The sequence below is a fragment of the Galeopterus variegatus genome, unplaced genomic scaffold (genome assembly GCF_000696425.1).
Source record: "Galeopterus variegatus unplaced genomic scaffold, G_variegatus-3.0.2 Scaffold13460, whole genome shotgun sequence".
Classification (NCBI taxonomy): Eukaryota; Metazoa; Chordata; class Mammalia; order Dermoptera; family Cynocephalidae; genus Galeopterus; species Galeopterus variegatus.
Genome location: NW_007739571.1, coordinates 14001 through 22012, shown reverse-complemented (window position 1 = coordinate 22012; position 8012 = coordinate 14001). Strand labels below are relative to the sequence as shown.

Here is an 8012-nt window from a genome sequence, read left to right as displayed (position 1 = left end):
CCGCGCTCCCAAGCAGTGCACTCTCCAGTGCGCCACCGGGCCAGCCCAAGACTCCTTTTATCACTTCTTCATTTCATTCTTTTCATCGTAAAAGGGCCAGGGCTTAGTGTGCCACAGCCTAAAGCTGAGGGGCGGCCAACACCATGGGCAGATGCCCCAGTCTCTGGACAGCTGACTGGGACTTCCTCTCACACTTTCCAAAGCATGGATCACAGGAGCCGCTGGAGCAGGCGGAGGCAGACAAGCTAAAACAGTGCATGACATCGTCTTCTGGCTTCGTGTTTTAAAAAGTAAGAGGAATACTTAAATACCCAAATGAAGTATCCTTGTGGTTAATGTTTATCCTTTAATCAGAAAAAAATACTTTTCTACCCTTTGATAATTAGACCTCTTTAAAAAAGAAAGAAAGGAAAGGAATCACTAAGAGGTTGACCCAAGCTACTCAAAGTGTGGTCCACTGGCCAGCAACCCAGGCATCACTCAGGAGCTTGTAAGGAATGTGGTCTACAGGTTCCCCACACCAGGCCTCCTGCTCAGAATCTACATAGTACCAGGATGCAGACGGGATCTGTGTGCATAGCACTGTTGGAGAAGTGCTGCTCTAAGGTATAGGGGAGAGATTCTAGGTCGAAGAAGTTCAAGCTGGTGGTTCTCAGCCTCAGCTTAGAAGCATCTGGGAAGCTTTTAAAAAATTCTGATGACTGGGCCCCATCCCAGAATAATTAAAACAATTTCTGAGGGTGGGGCCTAGGCATGGCTGTGCTTTCAAAGCACCCAGGTGATCTCAACATGCAGCCAAAGCAGAGAACACTGGTGAAGTGATGTCACAGCTGCTCGGCGCATTCAGTGACAATGCCCGGACTGAGACCCTCTGTCTCCTCCGTGTGCTGCCTCCTCCTGGCTTGGCAATCTACATGCCTACATGGAACCCGCAACATTTGTGAGATGGTTTTAGACCCCATCCTTGAGTTACAAAGCTAACCTCATTTCATTAGAGATGCCCTATTTCTGTGGACCACATGAAATGCTAATGTGTACTGCAAAGTGAGAACATTAAAATCTGCTGCCCGAAGACACTGAATGGCTTCGGTTGCCTCCAGCAATACTTCATTCAAATGTGGCTTGAGAGTTTAAGCAAATGGAAATCATGGTCACTGGGAAACCAACCCATCAGTCAGATTTCCTAGTTTTATAACTGAGAGACAAAATAAAATCAGGGTTGACAGAAGATGCGCATGTTTGAAATACTTCCACGGGAGCCATTCGCCACAGCCAAATGTTAGCCTCCTGGGGCATAACTTAATTTACCACAAACACATGCCTGATTGTGTCTGGATTCTACTATGGTGAACAGTAAGTGTTAGACTTTTGGACAACAGCTTAAAGAAGGACATTTCTCCAACTTGCTGTGATTTTCATCCTTGAGCAGAATGTTTTTCTTGGAATGTGTTTCTGGGAGAGTTTGCAGACACGATTCTGGTCATTTGTGTGGGCTTTGAGGAGTGCTTTTAAGAGTGCAGAGTGGCAGCTGTCCGGGCAAGGCGGGATGCTCTTTACCCAGAGAGCAAGGGTCCCAGTAAACAAGGCTCATTAGGGTGATGTCCTGATGTGCCGTGGGCACTGTGTGTATGGCCTTACCTGGTACTGCTGACCTGTGCAGAGGATGAGGAGGTCGTAGAACACGATTTCTCCCTCAGAAAGCACAACACACTTGGCCGCTCGGTCTAGGCTGGTCATTCTACCAACCACAACATTAACCCAGGTGCGCAGTGACATCAATGCATAATCTTCATGATTAAAACAGTGGCTGCAAAGAGAGGAGCTCCGTAAGTGACATTTGAGCAGCTGACAGAGGGCATAAATTAGACATCTGGTAAGCTGGTTCAAGTCCCCTGGTGGGCCGAGTCTGTGCTCTAGCTGTGAGTTTACCAGGACTGATGCCAGGAAATTTTTTGTTATGAAACAGTCACAGATTGACATCGTCCCATTTAAGCTAAGTTGTTCCACCTGGCTTAGGCCAGTCCACAACAGGGAGGGTGAGGGTGTGTGTGCGCGTGTGCGTGTGTGTGTGTGTGTGTGTGTGTGTGTGTGCGCGCGCGTACTCTTTCTTCTGCTTCTATTTCATGGAGTTTGTAAGTTTACTTTAGTTGGTAAATTGTTATATTGACCACAGACTCAAAGGGAATGAGGAATAAGAAGGTGACATCATTGAGGACTTCTAAAGGGAAGGAACAAAGTCCTAAAATATCAAAACCACTTCCTACTTGCTAATATGTTCCAATAAATAAGTCATTCTTAAGAATTAACATATGGCTTTGTGCCATAACAGCAAAACACATTTTATTTTAAAAAGATGTCAGGGAATTACATTTGCAGCAAGCACACGTAAGAGGAGATTCTTCAGTNTTCTGGGAGGGTTTGCAGACATGATTCTGGTCATGTGCATGGTCCTTGAGGAGTGCTTTTATGAGTGCAGAGTGGCAGCTGTCCGGGCAAGGCGGGATGCTCTTTACTCAGAGAGTGAGGGTCCCAGTAAACAAGGCTCATCAGGGAGATTTCCCGATGAGCCACGGGCACTGTGTGTATGGCCTTACCTGGTACTGCCACCCAGTGCAGAAGATGAGAAAGTCGTAGAACACGATTTTTCCCATGGAAAGCATGATGCACTTGGCTTCTCATTCTATGCTGGTCATTCTACCAACCACAACATTAACCCAGGAACACAGTGACATCAATGCATAATCTTTATCATTAAAACAGTGGCTGCAAAGAGAGGAGCTCCATAAGTGACATTTGAGCAGCTGACAGTGGGCATAAATTAGACATCTGGTAAGCTGGTTCAAGTCCCCTGGTGGGCCGAGTCTGTGCTCTAGCTGTGAGTTTACCATGACTGATGCCAGGAAATTTTTGTTATGAAACAGTCACAGATTGACATCGTCCCATCAAAGCTAAATTGTTCCACCTGGCTTAGGCCAGTCCACAACAGGGAGGGTGAGGGTGTGTGTGTGTGTGTGTGTGTGTGTGTGTGTGTGTGTGTGTGTGTGTGTGTGAAATCACACATGAACATATACTCTCTTCTGCTTCTATTTCATGGAGGTTGTAAATTTACTTTAGTTTTTGAATTGTTATATTGAACGTAGACTTATAGGGAATGAGGAAAAAGGTGACATCGTTGAGGACTTCTAAAGGCAAGGATCAAAGTTCTAAAATACCAAAACCCCTTCCTATTTGCTACTATGTTCCAATAAGTAACTCACTCTTAGAATTAACATATGGCTTTGTGCCATAACAGCAAAAAACACATTTTACTTTAAAAAGATGTCAGGGAATTACATTTGCAGCAAGCACACGTAAGAGGAGATTCTTCAGTGGAGACTTTTGGGACTCGCTGTGCAGGCCAAAGGTGATTTACAGGGACTTAACAAACAGCAGGAACTCTACAAACACCAGGTCCAGGGTGGATGTTCACGCTGTGGCTTCGGGGCACTGGTGGCTGCGTGGGCTTTCATTTTCTGGGTTTTATTGGCATTCACACACTCTACTGTAATGTGACAAGAGTGGGGTCCTTATGGGTTTGGTTTATTTACAGAGTTTTGTGAGGGTTGTTTTCAGAATTTCCTGAAAGGTTGACCTTGCATAAATGGCCTTGTAATGATTCTGCAGTCTGAGAGTCTAAGGTGATAGGACAATAAGTGTTTCATTTAAATTTAGGCTGCATGAATTTTTTTAAAAAGAATTGTGCCACGGTCTGCATACCTGCTCTTTTGCTGCTGAGCTTGGACCCTGGGGACTCTGTCCCCCTGATGTACTTGTTTCCTCACCTCTCACCGTGGGATAATGAGCCCTCCCTATGTGCCTCGACCACTGCAAGGAATGATCACGAGAATGTAAGAGATGCTGTTTTGTCAAGGGGGCTGCATATGTGAAGGGTATTATTCTAAATAATATTAACGATACATAATCCTGTTTACTCTCTTTGGAGGCAAACACGATTCTGAAGTGGTAATGGGAGAACATTTTTTCTTTTTGATCCACACATGAGTCTGGTCTCACCACACAAAGAGAATTCTAGTAATGGACGCACATTAGACCCCGTTGCAGGGCCTGTGAAAGGGGCAGGAGCTCTGGGCTTTGTATCTCTCCATGAAACAACACTTAAAAACAAGAGCATTTCTTCTTAATAAGAGAAGAAAATCAAGGGCTGGCCCATCACAGGGAAATAATAGGTAGTGAGATGAAATTCTCTTTTAAAAAACCATTTTAATAGCTTCACAGGAATACGGGAAACTTCACTGATCCCCTACATTCATGACAGACTCACAAAGGATTGTTCTTGTTTGTTCTATAGACCCTACTGTAAGCTATCCAAGATGAGGAAAAATTAAACATAGTTAGTGCACAGAGTTAGTGCACAGAGAACAGAGTTAGTGCACAGAGATTAGTCTTATGAGGATTCGCCCAAAGATAAAAGCTCTCAGGGGATATCTGTGGAAGGCTAAGACAATGCTATTTTTAAGGACAGTAGGACAGCAGTGTTGATAATGTCAGAATGCATATTTCAGAACTAGAATTTGAGCTCTGTCCGGTGGGTACTGGCGTTGGACAACGCTGGTTTTCAGGAAGATTTACTCAGACACAAAAGGAGGCATTGAAGAATGGGAGGTGCTTGCTTTTACAGCCTGTTACTACCCTGAAAGACATCTCTCAGCTTCAACTGTCACTGTGTAAGTGATCGCTCTCCATTCCAGGCCTTCCTTAACTTCCCTGCCAGATGAGTGAAATAATATATTAAAGACTGTAAGGGATATTTTTCCAAAAATATTGCCTAAGGAGTGTTAATAAGCATTAAGACTCTAATGCCACAGGGACCGTCTCGTGGCTCGGTGACAACAGAAGTGCCTCCACTGGCGTTCTCTGGGAAAGAGAGAAGGAGCCAAGGAAGGCACATCAATGAAACATCATGTTTCTCGAGGGAGCTTGACCCTGACTCAAAAATAATGTGAAAGGTTGTCTTCACAGAAAATTCTAGAGACAGATAATAAGGAGGAGGGAAAAAAGCAGCAATGCAGGATGGGGAAGTTTCTAGAAGAGGGCATATATGAGGAGTGGCAGCTTGCTCAAGTTCGTAAGGCTCCCAAACCTAGCAGTCAGAAGTCAGCCCAAAGCTCCAGGTGCACAATTAGAAGCAAACTCCAGGGTAGCAAATATAAGTCAGTGCAAACCTGCACCTCATGGAATGGGAACCCTTCACGACCGGAAAAAACCTTAGAGGTTTGCATACAGGATTAATTGTGACACTCCTAGAAGAAGGACCATTCCAATTAACTTTCAATTATTCAGGGCTGATTGTCCCGTTAGTGGATTGCTCCTGCTTCCTGTTTCCCCGCCTGCTGCCTTCCTATCAGCAGCATCAGGCGTGTCATTAGCACCTCCACCAGAGGCTGCACGGGGTGGGTGCAGAGGATGGGGACGGTCATTCAAAAACTAACAATAATGAAGCAAAACACTGGTTAAGGACAAGTTCAAAATTAGTATTTAGAATGAGGAATTTAAATTATTAAATTTATGGATGTCATTTGCACTTGTTGTTTTTAAACCCCATGATCAGAGATAATTTCCTTTGTTAGGGTATGAGGACCATTGGAAAGGCAACATCCTGTTTCAGTTCAGTCTGTGGTTTCTAAGAATTAGGATGACATGCAAAGGCTGTGTGGCTCCCAAACCTAGCAGTCAGAAGTCAGCCCAAAGCTCCAGGTGCACAATTAGAAGCAACTCCAGGGTAGCAAATATAAGTCAGTGCAAACCTGCACCTCATGGAATCGGAACCCTTCATGACCGGAAAAAACCTTAGAGGTTTGCATACAGGATTAATTGTGACACTCCTAGAAGAAGGACCATTCCAATTAACTTTCAATTATTCAGGGCTGATTGTCCCATTAGTGGATTTCTCCTGCTTCCTGTTTCCCCGCCTGCCACCTTCCTTTCAGCAGCATCAGGCGTGTCATTAGCACCTCCACCAGAGGCTGCACGGGGTGGGTGCAGAGGATGGGGACGGTCATTCAAAAACTAACAATAATGAAGCAAAACACTGGTTAAGGACAAGTTCAAAATTAGTATTTAGAATGAGGAATTTAAATTATTAAATTTATGGATGTCATTTGCACTTGTTGTTTTTAAACCCCATGATCAGAGATAATTTCCTTTGTTAGGGTATGAGGACCATTGGAAAGGCAACATCCTGTTTCAGTTCAGTCTGTGGTTTCTAAGAATTAGGATGACATGCAAAGGCTGTGTTATTTAGTCCCTATCTAATTCTTGATCAAGAGGACTTTTACAGGTATTTTTGGAGGTAACTTTCATCTATCGCACATTATTTACTGAGCACCTGCCATATGCCAAGCACTGTTACAGATGCTGGGGATACACCAGTGAACAAACAGGCACTCTTGCCTTCATGGAGTTTACATTAGAGTTGAAGGATTCAAAATATAAAGAATAAACATAATTTTTTCCCCTCAATAGTCAAAGCAATCCTGAGCTAAATAATAATAATAATAATAATAATAATAAAAATTTTAATAACACTCCCCAACTTCAAATAACAGAGGCATAACACTTCCCAACTTCAAATTAGACCACAAAGCTATAGTAACTAAAACAGCATGGTTCTGGCATAAAAACAGACACTCAGACCAATGGAACAGAATAGAGAAACCAGAAAAAAGCCCACATACTTATAGCCAACTAATCTTTGACAAAGGCATCAAGAACATACATTGGGGAAACATAATTTTATTTATTTTAATTAATTAATTAATCTATTTATTTATTTATTTATATTTTAAAATTTTATTTTGTCGATATACATTGTGGTTGATTATTGTTGCCCCTTACCAAAAAAATTTTAAAAGGCAGATTACATAATATTTAGAAGGATTTCAGTAGCAAGAAAAAAACAGAGCAGAGTAAGGGGGACTGGAGTGTGTTATGGTGTTGTTGCTAATGACTGGGGTGGTCAGGGTAGGCCTCATGGAAAGGTGACATTTAAGAGAGAAAAGCAAAGACCCCGAGGTGGGGACTTGCTATGTGTCTGAGGGACATCGGGGATATTGGTCTGGCTAGAGGGGGAAAAAAGAGCAAAAATAGTAAAAGATAAAGTCAGAGAAGTAAATAGATGGGGAAAGATTTTAGGTCAGAGCATTCTAGAATCTTCTGTGACGATGAAAATGTTCTGGAGCTGTACTGTCTAACATGGTAGCCACAGGACACATGTGGCTATTTGCACATTTGAAATGTGACTGAGGAGCTGAATTTCTCATCTCATTTAATTTTAATTCATTTAAATTTAAATAGCCACATGTGGCTAGTAGTCACCTTGTGGACAATGCAGTTCTGTGCCATAAGGAGCTGACATGATCTGAGTCACATTTCTGCAGTGTTGCTCTGCTACTGTGCTGAGAATGTAGGGAGGCAAGGACAGTGGCAGAAACATCAGGCAAGGACTCGGGCTGTCTATGCAGCATCACACACCAGCAGAAAGTCATTGACTCACTCTTCTCTCCTGTAACACACCCAACATGGGGAACTGGCAGAAACTTTTACCAAGCTGACTGAATTAAATTCCTCTTAAGACATTTATCAACAAAGCCAGCATTTCTTGGGAATCACATAATTTGTGAGACCAGAACTTGGTGTTATGTTAATTTGGGACTGTAAAATGGTGCAGCCTCTAGGGAAAATGGTATGGAGTTTCCTCAAACAATTTCAGATAGATCTACCATATGACTCAGCTATCCCACTGCTGGGAATATATCCAAAGGAATGGAAATCATCAAGTCGAAGGTATACCTGTACCCCAATGTTCATTGCAGCACTCTTCACAATAGCCAAGAGCTGGAATCAGCCCAGGATGAGTGGATACGGAAAATGTGGTATATCTACACAATGGAATACTACTCAGCTATAAAAACGAATGAAATACTGCCATTTGCAACAACATGGATGGACATTGA

At 43.0% G+C, this 8012-nt stretch overlaps 1 pseudogene; it reads right to left on the bottom strand.

Moving 5' to 3' along the window:
• Nucleotides 1–8012, bottom strand: part of LOC103581609 — a 20101-nt pseudogene that overhangs the window by 10103 nt on the left and 1986 nt on the right.